Source organism: Montipora capricornis, chromosome 10, assembly GCF_036669925.1.
Source record: "Montipora capricornis isolate CH-2021 chromosome 10, ASM3666992v2, whole genome shotgun sequence".
Taxonomy (NCBI): Eukaryota; Metazoa; Cnidaria; class Anthozoa; order Scleractinia; family Acroporidae; genus Montipora; species Montipora capricornis.
In genome coordinates this window covers 35492262-35507261 of record NC_090892.1, presented here as the reverse complement: position 1 = coordinate 35507261, position 15000 = coordinate 35492262, and the positions used below count along the sequence as shown (strand labels likewise).

Genomic DNA, 15000 nt, shown 5'->3' with positions numbered 1-15000 from the left:
CGAATCCGTTTTCCAAAGTTCACTCAGCTTTCTATTCATTTGAGGCAGGAGCCCATCTGGAGCGTACAACTTCCATACAGCGTCTGTGAAACGGCGTTTTCACAAGTAGGTTTATTTTTAGACTAGCCCTTCCCGCGAATTAGGTCAAAAAACAAAGGCAGTTCCGGTTCGATGACCCTATGACGTCAGCTTAATTTCTTGTAATTGGTCATCGGGCTGCTGTGGGAGTCTCATTAGCGGGAATTTCAATCTAAAAATAACCGTACTTATGAAAACGCTGCTGCACTAAAATAGGTAAGTTGCACGCTCCGGGTGATGGGCTCCTGTTTGAGGTCGGTAACATGAGTACCAGTATTAGTGGGGACAAGTCGTAATAACGGTAGAAGCTATTAAAAAGGAGCCTTCGGGTTCCCTTCGACTGGGGCGTGCCTCTCTTTTGTCTTGAGATATTGAATTAATAACACTTTCCGAAACAGAAAATTCCTTTAGAGGGTGCATGTAAAGAATTTATGTGGACCAGAGAATATGACGACAGTGCACAATGTCACTAAAAGTATAAGAAGTGTTTTAGTAATTCTTCTTTCTCAGAGCATTTTTCTTAGAGTTTGCTTTGAGAATCGGTCAACATGGCCATTGATTACATATTTTTCTTTAAATAACTGTACTTCTCGTTATTTTCTTTTCCTTAATTTCAGGGAAGACGAAGCAGACCTCCCGTTTCCGAATGATGAGTGTACACCATTGACCACCCTTTATCCATCGTCTGTTCCAGAATGAAAAGAAACAAAAAAAGGTGAAAGTGTAGAAGTAGGAGGACCTGGAAAGGGGCCTTTGTTTTCTTACCACATTACCCTCCGCCCATACCGTTTTTAATTTCAAGCATGAACAATTAGATAGAGGGACACGAACAAATCGAAGAAAGCGCAAGGAATGATTTGTGAAGGTAGTTAATGAAGCGAATTGGGACATGACAATGCCTGGAACACGAGAATGTAACCCAAACTCAAGCTTATTCACTGGTGAACCGAAAAGGAACGACCTGCATAGTATGTTCACCTTTTGCATAAGGGTTCAACAAAATTCGCAAAGCTAAGGCCCTTTCCATCGCAGATCAGCGCAAGTTTTGACGACTAAAGACTTCATAACTAGTCCTTCCGTTAACTATTTTTTAATCAAGTAGTTTTGTACAATTGTTTTGATAACACTGTTAGAAAGGTGTTATAAAGAAGTGTTTACAATAAATAGGGTTAAAAATATGTACTCGCGGAGTTAAATGTGAACTTACAGCTCCATTAAGGAGTGCTGGGGGTGAAGGCTGTGCATATCGTAGACACGTAATGCACACTAAAATTTACAAAGGCGCCAATGAGAAAGTTTATCGCGATTTGCAGAAAAACCTCAGCTCCATCTTTCTTATCACGAAATCATTGCACGTTCTTGTGACAAATCTATGTCGCATTCCGTGTGTAGAGTAGTTTACTTGATATCACATAACAAGGCCACACCACGAAGAATCCAGTGATCTGGATTCTGATTAGTTTTCAGGTCAACACTTGCGATGTACGTCAGGTCCGTTCTTCTGGGTTTCTTGTAAATTGGGCACTGGTACATCCGGGGATCTCGCCCTGCTGTTAAGTTGATTGCGTAGATATGAATGACAGGCATAGATGTGAAAAGAACCTTTTGAGGGGGTTCCACCAGCTTACAGCCCCTGCGATCCCAACCAGCCCCGTCAAGGTACAACCCGTGCACATAGACACCTTCTGCTGGGGGCTGTGTGATGTCATCTTTAAAGAAGCGAGTGACGTCATTGTGAAGAACTACACAGTCTAGGGCCCAACCCTTGTGCGCACGGGTTACTTCCTGCAGAACAACGTACGTTAAGAATTAATCCTCCTATTTTTGAAAGAAAGCACACATTACAATGTGCAATTTTAATTTCCGCTCATTTCAGATTGCAAGGGGTAAAACGAATGCTGATAAAATTATAAGAAAGAACCTTGACCTCGATGGAAGTCGAAAAACAAATTGCAAATGATTGTAACACCCTGAATGTATTCAAAAACAAATGGTTTAGACTAAGGCCCCGACCACACGTATCCGGAAATTATTGTATCCCAAATTTTCTTTTTCCGAATACGGCTGATGTCCACACGTATCCGGCGAATTCGGTAGCCGGTTACGCAAATTTTCGAATACGGTGACGTACCACTAACGGATCCAGGTTTTTCATCTCATTATTTGCTTATTTAATAATTAAATATTCATGCTTTTATGACAAGCAGCAGTCTGCTGTTTCAAAAGTAAAGGTAAAGTTTTTTTTTTTTTTTTTTTTTTTCCATTTTTACAAATGCGCACTCTACTTACAATACAATACAATACAATACAATACTTACACTATTACACTAACTTCCAGTTATAATAGGGTGCTAAGCACTTTGTGTTTTTATTACTTGAAAGGCAGTGATTGCGGAGCATATGTACCAAAAGTCAAAAAACAGGCAGAAAATTCAGTGGATCAAGAGACACTTATGACTAAAAGACACGGCTTACCAAAATAATGTGTTGAAAGATTTCCACTTTTTGGGAAACAGCGCTTTGTGCATTGGTCTCTATACTGTAAATTGATTTCAAGTATTGTAGGAAGCCTTCTACTTTTGGTGCGGTTTCTTTTCTTTTGCTCATCCAGATATAATTTCTGGCTAGAAGGCAGGAAAAATTGATTTGCTGATGGTTCTTGGAAGAATCTGGCTTTAAACCGAGAGCGACGAGTGGGTCTATTGTGTAATGTTCAGGAGTAATGTGGAGCAAAGTTAGCCTTACGGTTAAATCATGCCAAAAAGAGGCCACTTTAGGACAAGCCCAAAAGAGATGAAGTAGCTTCTCCTGTTCCCTATTACAAAAGAAGAGTTTGGGTTGTCCCTTACTCCAATTCTTGTTAGGAAGTCATTTGTTGCTATTCGTCTATGCAAAATTTTTTACTGGAATTCAAGAATTTTCGTACTTTTAGTGTATTTAGAGGCTAGTTGGTAGGCATCCCGCCAGTTAATTGAATCAACATCATTCTGGTGGCAGTCTTTCAGCCATTTCTGTTGATTATGGGTTGGGTGCGTGCTTTTTATGGAAATTAATTTAGTGTAAACCAGCTTGTTCGCACTTTGGCATTTTGCTAATTTGGCCGCAAAGCTTTCATAGTCACAGTTGTTGATATAGTTGTTTTTACATGTATTCCAAAGGGATTTCAGAGTAGACAGAAGGCCATAATATTTTAGAGGGCAAATATTAAGGCTGTATTTGCGCTGCATTTCAGCGAGTGTCAAAAAATTGTTAGAGACATCTAAGTAAAGGTAAAGTTACGCCTTTGACTCCCACGAGTGATCAGCATGTATATTACCCTCAAAATTTCAATGGCATGTCAGTCAGACAGGTATTGAGAATGAAGAATATTATCAGCTTAAGAGGTGTGATATAGAACACCAAATCCTCATGACTACACAACATGCAACGAAATGTATGGTACTAGTTAGGAGAATGGACGTTTCGATCTTGGGAATGAAAGTGTTAAAGTTACTTCAGTTTTCGTCGGTAGTTCTGTCAGAAGATGGAGGCCGACGGTGCGCTCGCATGAATGACTGACTGCCTGAGTGATCTTTAAAGCCAACAAAACGAGGATGTAATAAGTCCCGTTCATCAAAGCAACAACACCTAACAAAACAAGTCCAATGCGGAAATTCTCTTTAAACACTTGTAGAAGCCATACATTTGCAACTTGGTTGAGAAGGGTAGGGGTAGAAAAACGGAAAAAGGGACGGGTCTCATTTATAGTTTGTAGCGGGTAAAGGAAACCACGCGCTTTTATATCCCAGATCGAAAGCGTGAGAACTATTCCACTGTCCTCTACTGAAAAGAAGTATTACACAAGATATGACAAACAGAATAGATAAGTAACCCAGGCATACCTGTCTCATGGCTGTGAGAAATCCTTGAGGATTAAAAAACCCTGTCATCCAAAAAACATTTGGCCTTCCTTCAAAACACCAACTACGAAACTGATTATTTCTCTCCAACAGTTCGGTATACCAAAATCCAAGCGTGGATGATTCCCACGAAATCTGAAAATACGTATGGTGTTCCACGGCTGAGAATACTTTAAATTTCTTCATTATATACTCAACACAATTTCGCGTTTCTGATTAGTCATTGACGTATGCACAATGCAATACCCAACAAAACGTAAACCGACAACCAACTTATTTTACCTTTTTCCAGTGAGTCGGAATCCTTGCATCGTACATGCAGTCAAGGGAGTCCCTGAGGGTCTAAGAAAAAAGATAGTTATATCTTAAATGCTGTGTGTGCGGCCAAATTTTTAAAACCCATGTTTCTTCATTGTGTAATACCAGATAAAAACTGAAAATTACGAAAAAACAAAAGATTAAGAATGCGTTCCTGCCCATGACTCATAAGGGGAAAGATGGACATTTATGCGCCGGCGCGAGGACGTTTTTAGTTTGCCCCATATTCGTTCCGGGTCATTCCTGAGGATAAGCGATTCACTGACGTCTTCTCATGTCGTCATTTGGTTATCTTATGTTGTCGTTGTGAAGAGCACGGCAAAGAAAAGTAATGAAATGTGTGCCGCAACTGCAGTACGATTCTTTCTCCTCATTAAAACGATACAATGATAATAATAATGATAATGATAATATACATATTTTGTGGGGTTACCGTTGCTGTCGTATATGGGAACGAACAGCCATGTGAAAATTGAGGAGGGCGGGAATGGAGCAAAGACAACTTGAATGGAAGCGGAAAACTACGATGAGGGGTAGGATGTTAGGGGAGAGATAAAGAGAGCGGAGGAGAGAGAGAGAGAGAGAGAGAGAGAGAGAGAGAGAGAGAGAGAGAGAGAGAGGAGAGAGAGAGGGGAAATACATTAATTTTCCGAAGTCCTGCATTGACAGTTGGCCTTAGAGACCATCGATCCAAATTGCGGTTTGGTTCAGCAAAACAAAATACAAACATCAACTGCGAAGTAAAAGTGTTTAGCCGCAAAAAAAAAAAATAATAAAAAAAAAATAAAATAAATAATAATTATAATAATAATAATAATAATAATAATAATAAATAATAATTTCCAACGAAGGAGGGCGCATTCTGGTTGTGTCGTTTTACGAATGTCCCAAAAAGGCTTCGCGGATATCGATCGTGATGCCATGGACTTTCAGGGCTTGGACGCAATCTTGGACTGGCTGGCCGACGGGCACATCACCTCCATCGGATGTGAATGTGAGTTTGTCATGCCTCGACATCGGGTTTGTAACGTAATGCCGGTATGCTCAAATAAAAGGGGTAAAAAATCCCCATATTTCCACGTGCTTCGCAGTTGCGCTTGTTGGTTGCTCGCCTGTTTTCTTCGTTGTTTTTTTCAAACGCAATTGAAGTTGTGTTAATTAATCACTAGCAAATATACTAATTTAAAATCTACTTATCACAACATCAGAAAGCTGTGTAGTGGTCTGTTCTGTAGGAAACAGACACTACAATTCGCCCCCGCGTGGCAATTTGTGATTTGTCAACTCGGCTGCTTTTCACGGAAGATTCAGTTCTCTCTGCGTACTGCCGGCAGATAGCAGGCATCGACACCGAACGCACTATACTAATCCGTGATTACTACTAGTAATAATAATAATAATAATAATAATAATAATAATAATAATGATTATAACAACAACAACAACAACAATAATAATAATAATAATAATAATAAATAAATGAATAAGAAATAAGAGCTAACCTCGCTCATAATGATGGTGCCATCAATTGCAAGTTTAAGATCTGTCAGTGTTTGTCGAACCGCACTTATGACCCTCTGCATTCGATCGATTTCCTGTCTCAAGAAGATATTCATTGGAGAAAGAGCTCCCATTTTCTGCAGCCTTGCCTTTACCTGCAAAGTAACAAACAGATCGATACAACTGTCAGATGGAAATCACAATCAATTGCAGACGTAACTGGAAATGAGTGGTTACTCTGTTAGAGTATAGATGGAGCGTCACATCTAATAGTCGTCTGAGGCTTGATAGAGACAAGAAACAGCGACCAAATAATTTAATTGTGGCATACACACCTCTACTGACCGAATGATGGAGACAAATATAGATAGTAGCTGGTCATATAACATAAACTAGACAAGTGATGCTCCACGACTGCACTCACGAAAAACTCATGTAGGAGCTACAGATAGAGCACAATCTTACGCTCACACAAAACAGCGAACTTATATTATGTAAGGTTTCAACAGCTGCCATGGTTTCCCTTTATTGTTGTATTACTTTAAGGACATGACTTACTTCATGAGCGATATAGTTCTCAGGCAGCTTATCCAACATATCATCGGCCAACCGCTGTACAACAGACTCGCGGGTTTCACCTCCACCACCTGAACTGTCTTTTGGTTGAATACTGAGGATTGTATCCAAGCAGGACTTGGCCAAGTTGCTTTGGTAACTAAAAAACGAGAATCAACGATTGAGCCTAGAATAGAGAGGATAGATACTCCAAAATTGATTAGGTTGGACACTGCACAGGCGACAATGAGCCAGTGGAGCTTAAAGTGATATTACGCCTTGTCTTGTTTAAATGACCATGTGAGTTTCACCACCGGAGGAAAGTATGCGGCACACAACACGGGATTTGCTTCAGCCTTTTCTAAACGCTTGTTTTCTTTTCTTTCTTTGCTGAGATACAAAGCCGGTTACTGTCAATGCAACAAGGACACAAACATTGGGAATGAACATTTGCTAAGACGGAACGACACCATCTGCTTTTTGTGTCCAAGTGCAATTGTGCAATATCATAACTTTTATCACTTGCCCATATTAAGGCTGTTGCCTCAACGTTAACAACACTGAAAGCAATCGGGTGTTTCCTTCACATCTGTACTTACGTGATATCAGCATTAGGATGCAGACCAAAGACTTCAGGGGAATCCACTAAGGGAAGGGTATCGATAGAATCCATGAATTGTACGACAGAGGTGCCCTTGGGTATCAAGTACCCTTTGTAGAAATTAAAGCTTTGTTGGAACATCGACTCGCTGAACCACACCTGAAATGTACACAGACAAAGAAAAAGAGGCTTAGTGTGAAAAATTGCCGATACCAAGTGTTTGTGCTTAGTGTGGCTCATTCCAAGTTTTATCCTGTTACGATAAGGAATAATTTGCAGTGCAAGGACTGCAGTAGGCTCGATTTCCGCCGCTCACTCGAGTTCGGGTATCCTCCCCGAGAAGAGACGGCTGGACGCGTGAGCGATAGATTGTGTCTGTGACGTAAATTCAAAATATAATTTATGCGAAGTTAATAGATGCGGGGAAATAGCATTAGACATCCCAAAAACACTGATTTTAAGAAAACAGAAATTACATAACAGTGCTTAAAACGTCTGTGCGAAGTTTCCAGATGATACGAGCTTGAGTTTGTGGTTAAATGATCGATGGGAGTTTGAATTCAACCGGCGAATCATCAACGAAATCTTCGGCTGCTTTAGCTCTCAGTCGACCTCATCGGCCCCCTCGTTTTGCCAGCAATAAACTCAGCAGTACTTTCAATTCATCTTGAGGAATTTTACCTGCTCTTACATTAGCGAGGTATGAGGAGAAAATTGCAATAGCAATGGATTTGAAAACCGTATTTCGACCTTGGCGCCAACTGGAAAATCAGTGAAGTTTGCGAACTCAGGCGGTAGAAAACGACACAATTCCCATTCTCCAGCTTCTCTAACACTTTTCGTTGTCGCAGTCTTGGATGTTTCCTATCTTAAATCACTGTAAACCTCGAACAGGCCGGGTCAAAGAATACCTTCGCAGCCAAAACATATAATTTATGCTAGACGGATTTGTGCAGGCGAGTTTCTGATTGGCGGAGATTAACAATGGCTCACCTCACGCGTCCAGCCGAGATTTCGGGAGTGAGCGCTGGCATATTTCCCGAAACAGCGGCTGGTAATCGAGCCTAGGACTGTAGAAGTGATGACTAAACAACGCGTAAACAGACCAAGGCTTTTTGCATGCAGTTCACTAACAGTTCATTGGTGGTGAATTATGGATGCTACACACAAGAATTCGTCCGACTTAGCTGGACGAGATTTCTTTAAGAATGGCTATGAATGATTCACTTCTTACGTACACAATTTTGATATAAAACAGACCACAGAGGCAGTGATTTTCTTAGGGGATCAGTGTAAAAAGATTGGGTTGGAAATGAAGCGCTAGAATATAGCATTCAACAGGTAGAAAAGATTAATTGACCACAGAAGATTTAAAATCTGGCACTACGACGATTACCCTTTCGTGAAAGCGAATCTTGCCGAAGATCTCGCGAAGGGCCAACAATCGAAAAAGGTAGATTAAAGATATACTTGGACCATTGACCTTAGCAAAAGTGTTGAGAAGCCTCTTGTCGAAGTCATCTGTCAGCCTTTCTCCATATTACACCTCTCCTAACATGTACTGCACCGTATTCCAGGACATGCCCTTTTTGATGTCCATATCACCCAGATGGTTTTGAACAAACTGCACACTAACGGTAAAATCTGCCTGGTTCAACTCGTAACGAATATTCGATCCTATTAAAAGGACCGTACTTTCGACGTTCCTGAATAATCAAAAAAGAAAGAAAAAGGTCTTAAAGTCGGAAACAATTACCAGGTTGGGATCTTCTTATATTTATTTCGGGTGTTACTCAAAAAGCCCGTGTTGAAAAATTCCTCTTCATTAAGGCTTCCATCCTGTTTGCTCCAGCAGACACGTTAATTTTTCTGCACTCGTTACGGGACCTTTTTCTTGATTCGCCCTTTCGTTCAGTCATATCTGCAGAGTTTAAGCGAGATGCGACGAGTTTTGATAAGGTTATAAATTGGGCTCTTTAAGACAAGCCCAATATGCGTGACTGGGCTGTTTTTGATAATGATAATGGCCGAATTTACACCAGAGACGAGTAACCCGTCTTAAAGTGAAATCGGGTCGGGACGGGCTTTAGACGAGAAACTCGTCCGAATTTACCCGTCCACTTATCCGTCTGAGTGGACGAGTTTTTAGAGACGAGTTTCCTGACTAGACGAGAAACTCGTCAAAATGCATAACGAATTCACACCTAGACGGGTTTCCAGGTCGAGTTCAAAAGAAAATGCGCCGATTAGACGGCTGGCTAGGTAACCACGCACATCTCGCATTAGTACCTCGGCATCTTAACCCGTCCTAACGTGAATTCATGTCGGTAAGTCAGATAACTTTCCCGTCCTCTAATGTGAATACTGCTAATGAAGATGGTGTGATAATAATAATGACGATGACGATGATGACGACAGACGGGGCGACGGCGATGATGATAAAGGGGGTTCTAGAGCCGGACCGAAACAAGAAGACGCAAGACACAAATTTTTGGTATTCAAAGCTCTTGAAATCATTCTACTTTTAGGTTGAGAGACGTGCGTAAAATCATGTGAGTGAAGTCGCTGACCTGAACAGTAGAATGAAGGAATGCAACAGCGTAAAGCATGGGTTTCCACTGCGGTAAGTTGCTAATTTCAAGCTGGTCCTGAGAAATACCTGTTGACAACATGAAAGTACATTTGTTTCTTTTTCGTTTTCCTTGACTATATGGTCTTTAAAAAGGGAAAAAAAATTACCAGTGATCTCTGTTCGATTAAAGACAAACGTACCATTGTAAGTTCGCTTGAGTCCCGCTCTAAGACCCTGAGGAGGCTCATTTGTGAATTTGATTGACATCTGTTGGAGAGAAGCAAAATCATAACAGCGTTTTCGAGGGGATAAATGAAGTGATTTGTTGCATTTTTATGGGCTCTCAAAGTTATTGATAAATCCCAGTATCATGTTTAATTCTTGGAAGCAAAAACGATGTAGATACTGAAGGGGTTTTGGTACTTTTGCGTGGTAAATCGCTTTCACTCTGAATTCTCGCACATTTTCCAAAATTACTTGGGACAACGCTACCATTCTAGTTTCATCTTCAAATCTTGTTTGTGTAACTCTTGTCAATTTTTAAAGTGTATTTTTGTTTAATTTATTTTAAAAAAAGCCAGTAATATTGTCGTAGTGTAAGTAGAATAGAATAGCTATACTAACTGTGGGCTACCATGGTCTTATTTGTACAATCATGATTTGTTTGTAAATAAAGTGAGGAGAAGTATATTAACCAGAAATCATAGAGAACACAAGAATTAGCGCTTCTTGTTACTCGGCGTCTTTTAGGATCTATAATCTGCAGAGAGAACCGTAGGCCCCAGTCTACTTACTTGCAAGAGGCCGATAGGAAATTGGGCATGCTCCTCTGTAGTCATCCAGAGTCTGAATGAATCATGGACATTCTCAGCCTCTACCACGGTGTCCATCAGCTCATCCATAAATTCCAAACCGAGGTGACAGTTCTGAAGAAGCGCCCAACCTCCCTACAGAAACAATGTTAACTATATAAAAATGTCCAGCTTTGGTGAATAAGATACTGATTGGAGAAGACTGATAAGCATTTAGTAAAACTAAACAAACTGCAGTGTGCGATGGTATAGCCTAATCCCACAGAGGTATATGAAGTCCAAGAAAACTGAGAAGAGTGGTCCAAACTGCAAAACGCATACCGTTTGCATGAATTGTCCAACCAACTTTCTTGCATGAATCTCTTGTCCTTGGCCCATAGAAATCGCTCGGCAATCTAAATACAAACAAGATACTGATAAGAGGCCGAGCAAGCCAAGCGAATAACCCCATCTTACAGTCTTAAGACACGTTCCTCATATTTGGTAAATTTGGGAAGTCTTATACTGGTCCCGTTCAACAATATAGTTCCACGAAGAAGGGTTTTGGAGAATTTACTTTCTGGATTCCTCTGCTTGAATACGAAGTATGAAACGATGGACTTATGAAAGTTCTATTTTTTTTCGTGAGTAATTTGTTTTTACTGTCTTTTGAGAAGTTGGGGAAGGTGTGAAATATTAATTACGCTCACTATGTAAGTGGAATAATAAAGACATAAGCTCAAGTGAAGTTATGATCCTCGCAGTTATGAACGCAATTTTAGTGATTGTGCAGAGAAGCCTGAGAAATTCAGGACTTCCGTGAAATTCTGAAATTTTCAGGCTTCTCTACGCAATTGCTAAAATTGCGTTCATAACTGCGAGGAACATAGCTTCACTTCGATATCCGATGATTCATTTCTATATCATTTCGACATAAGACATAAGAACAAAGAATAAGACATAAGACATAAGAATTGATCACAAGCCTAACGAAGACTTTGGAATTCTCTATTTAAATGATCTATTATTTAGCTTGGATAATATACGTTTTTTGAAAATCTAAAGAATATAGGGCTTGATTATAATTTTACGACATGGTCTGCTTTCGGAAGTCCGTGCCTAAGGACAAGTTATCTTCTTTCCCATTGGTAGAATTCGAACCTGCGTCTTTTAAATGTAATAATACTGAATTGGATACCTACTCAGCTAAGTCAAAACAGTTCTATTCACTTCTGGTTGCTAATAAATCTAAACACCCAAATAGATTCATTTCTTTGTCAGCCGACTTGGGGCTTTTAAACTTATTGCACGCAGTGTTCTCAATCCCCTGTAACGTTGCAAGTGAAACTTATGTCTGGTCTTTTCAGTACAAATTATTAAATAACATCGTGTTTACAAATACCAAATTATTCAAAATTGGGTTAATTGAGTCAGAGAAGTGTTCCTTTTTGCGCAATTTACACATATTACTTACAGCGGAGCTTAGGCGCGCGGAGCACCATGGGTACCAAATTTTGGGAAATCTTTTGATGCGAGAAAGTTTGGTTATGACGTCAGCATACACCCAGACTGTCGGGGTGGAGGTGGGGAGGAAAGACGGCCTTTGGGACGGGGATGTGCGGGCAAATTTCCTTGGCGGGAAATCGCGTGGCCAGCATTGCATTTGGCAAGCCGAGTTTTTCTGGCGGGAAATCACATTGACTGTCGTCGGTTTTCATGCTCAATCAAAGCCAGTTTAACCAAACTACTTGCACTACTTTGAAAAAGTCTCAGATCTTCGTCTAAAGACTGCGAACAACAGTCGCCGTCTAAATTCATTACTTTTCCGGTTTTTTTGTTTGAACCGGTAAGAATCAGCGTTTGGGTGTTACGAGCAGCGAAATGGATTGGCTGTCCTTGCGAAACTACGGATTACGGTGTACGGGTCAGCGAGAGGAAAGCTCGATCGTGTTGTTTGGCAAGGTTGTAATGGCGCTGTCTTCGGACGTTGCTGCGCAACGAAAGGATGTTTTGCCGCAAAGAATCCTTGCTTGAAGAAGCAGTTTCTCTGTGAACATGCGAAGAGACTGTAAATAAAACTATCAAGGCACCTTAGGATTTGTATCTGCTTAGCACAGCAACAATTTTGAGTGAAATGAGTGATATTGTTGACTAATAACTAACTGTCACCAGATTTGTACTCGTTTTTTGCCTTTTACACGACATTTATGTCAAATTCCTTAGCAATTTGTCTATCTTACTACGAGATATGTTTTTTACCTGGCTTATTTTTCCAATTTTTACGAGAAAAGTCTCCTCTTTGACTTTTTTCAAATGTTTTGTTCTTTCGACACGCCGTGAATTCGCTTTGAATCTGAAATTGGTTCAGACTGAAAAATTGTTAATTATAAGCTTATATGTTTTATCCAAATGTTTGCCGTGTATCCAGTAGTTTAGTTGGATGCTGAGACTCTTCGTTTTTCCTGTTGTCGCTTATTTTTTAAACTTATAATATTGAAAGTAATGTAAGTACTGTTGGTATTGTAATTACCGGAACAGTTAGTGTTGCAAGAATAAAAAATAGAATAAAAAAGAAAAAAGTAGGCAAAGGAGCTCTATTGTTGGGTTCAGTTTTCAAGATAACCCAAAAATAGTTCACCTTACACACCTTGCAAATTGCCTTAAAATGGATTAAGAGTTGTTGTACATACCAAATTTGTGTCTTTTGGCGAGGTTTTCAATGAGACTAGTAGGATCTGAGCCCATGGACAGAAAATTGATCAGCGGTGTTTTGTTATCACTCTCTTCCCAGGTCTTCTCTAATTCAAGGATGACGTTCTCAGCGTAGTTAGTCCCCATGGATTCGGCGATGTATTTACGTGCCTGCGCCATCGTTCGATCGGGACACCAAGATCTAGTCATGACATTACCGAACAAAGGAGTGAGTCAAGCGGTCATCGCATGTGAAATGTCCCGCTAACACTGACAAGAAGACTGAAGAGACTTGAAACAGTAACAAATTAAACAGATTTTCAGGAAAGGTTCTTAGAAAGGAAAGGGCTGAATGAAAAAAACACCTGGACCTTGAGCGACTGGACTATATGTTGGTGGATTTTAAGAACGTTACAACACTTTGAAATGAAAGCTCTGAATATAAGCAATGTCTGGGAGAGAATAGCACTAAGATGCCGCACTGACCTGATTAACAAGAGTTTTCTGAAGGTGTCCAACGAGTTTGCATAGCCATCAGGAATGTCTGCTTCTTCTGGAGCATCCTTATCAAACCAATTTTTCCACTGTTTTTCGTTTCGAGCGATCTACAGATAAACGTTACGTTTAATGGGAAAAAGTCCATGCAAATGAGAATAAAAAGCTTTTAAAAAAAGGAAAAAATAAGGAAGAAAGAGAAAACTCGTTGGTGCTGAAAGTATAATTCAATATTGTGGGTTGAATGTGACGTCATGATAGCCATGTTATTAAGCAAATTCTGCGAAAAGAAACTGTATTCTATTGCCTTCCAAAATGGCCGCCTTGTCACGTTGGTAAAAACCAAGAACACAGGGGGTATGGCCAATAATTATCCGCTATTGGAGAGTTTAAACGAGAAAAAGTAAGGTAACGGCTAACGTCAATGTCTCTCTTAAACGGCATATTAGAGGCTTCAGCAACAATGATCAAAGCGTTCTCGGGCCGGGATTTATGCACCTGATTCAGTATATCGGAGAATTGCGGGAGTTTGCTAAGCTCCACAAGATTAAGCCAGGTCATATCTGTTATCCATCTGCACGGCTTTGGTTGGACAGCTTTCAAGTCTAGTGAGGCTCCGCCTTTGATGAGTGTCATAAACTCGCTGTGCTTTACCTGCAACCACAAGCACCACGAGTTACAAGTACATGTCACATCCTGAAATCTAGGTTTACGAAATCTGGATTCAGCATCGCTTAATTGCATCAGTAAAATCTCTCGTAGTTTCGTTTTACAAACAACCTAAGAAAGTACACCCCTTAAAGTGTATAAGGGAAAAGCTCGTCCATAATTATCCAAGTGTGTAAGTAAAGGACTCTAAGCCCTAAACTAGTGACCGTTACGTCATTGTAAAATAAGCAAACAAGTGCCATGGGCGCTGAGCGCAGATGGCCCCTTGCTTATGATTCGGAAGTGGCAAAGCCTGCGCGAGTCGCAGAATTTCACTATTTGTCCTACCGCCTTCGCTGTTGTCTTGTTTGTTATTCAGCCGCCACACCTAACTCTCAATATACAACCAAACTCCCGCAGTTAAGTAGAGTCGAAGCTAACAGACAGCAAACCCATACTTAAAGAATCCATAACTCATACTCATAACTTGTTGAGGCATCGCAGGATTCCGGTATCTTAATGAAGGTTGAAAAGCGAGAAATTAAAAAAAGTCAGTTTGAGGACTGGAAAAAACAAGTTCCTAACGAATATGAATGAATGGGTTTAAATGTCATTTTAACTCCTTCCGACCAGTACCAGTCCATGGCGTCGCCTCGGATGGACTGTACTCGGAGGACTTGTAATCGACTCCAGTTTTTAATATCACTTAACGTTGAGTGCAACAATGCCGTCCAACGACGGATACGATAGACTAATTTTGCTTTTACCTGGATCTCTTGCCAGTAACACAACAGCTTTTATACATAAAAGGTAGGAAAAATCTCACCTTCTTCGTTTGCAGATCGATCTTAA

At 40.3% G+C, this 15000-nt stretch overlaps 1 pseudogene; it reads right to left on the bottom strand.

Annotated features, from left to right (window-relative positions):
• Positions 1-1415: 1415 nt before the first annotated feature.
• LOC138020733 (dynein axonemal heavy chain 5-like) overlaps positions 1416-15000 on the bottom strand; it is a 29568-nt pseudogene continuing 15983 nt past the window's right edge.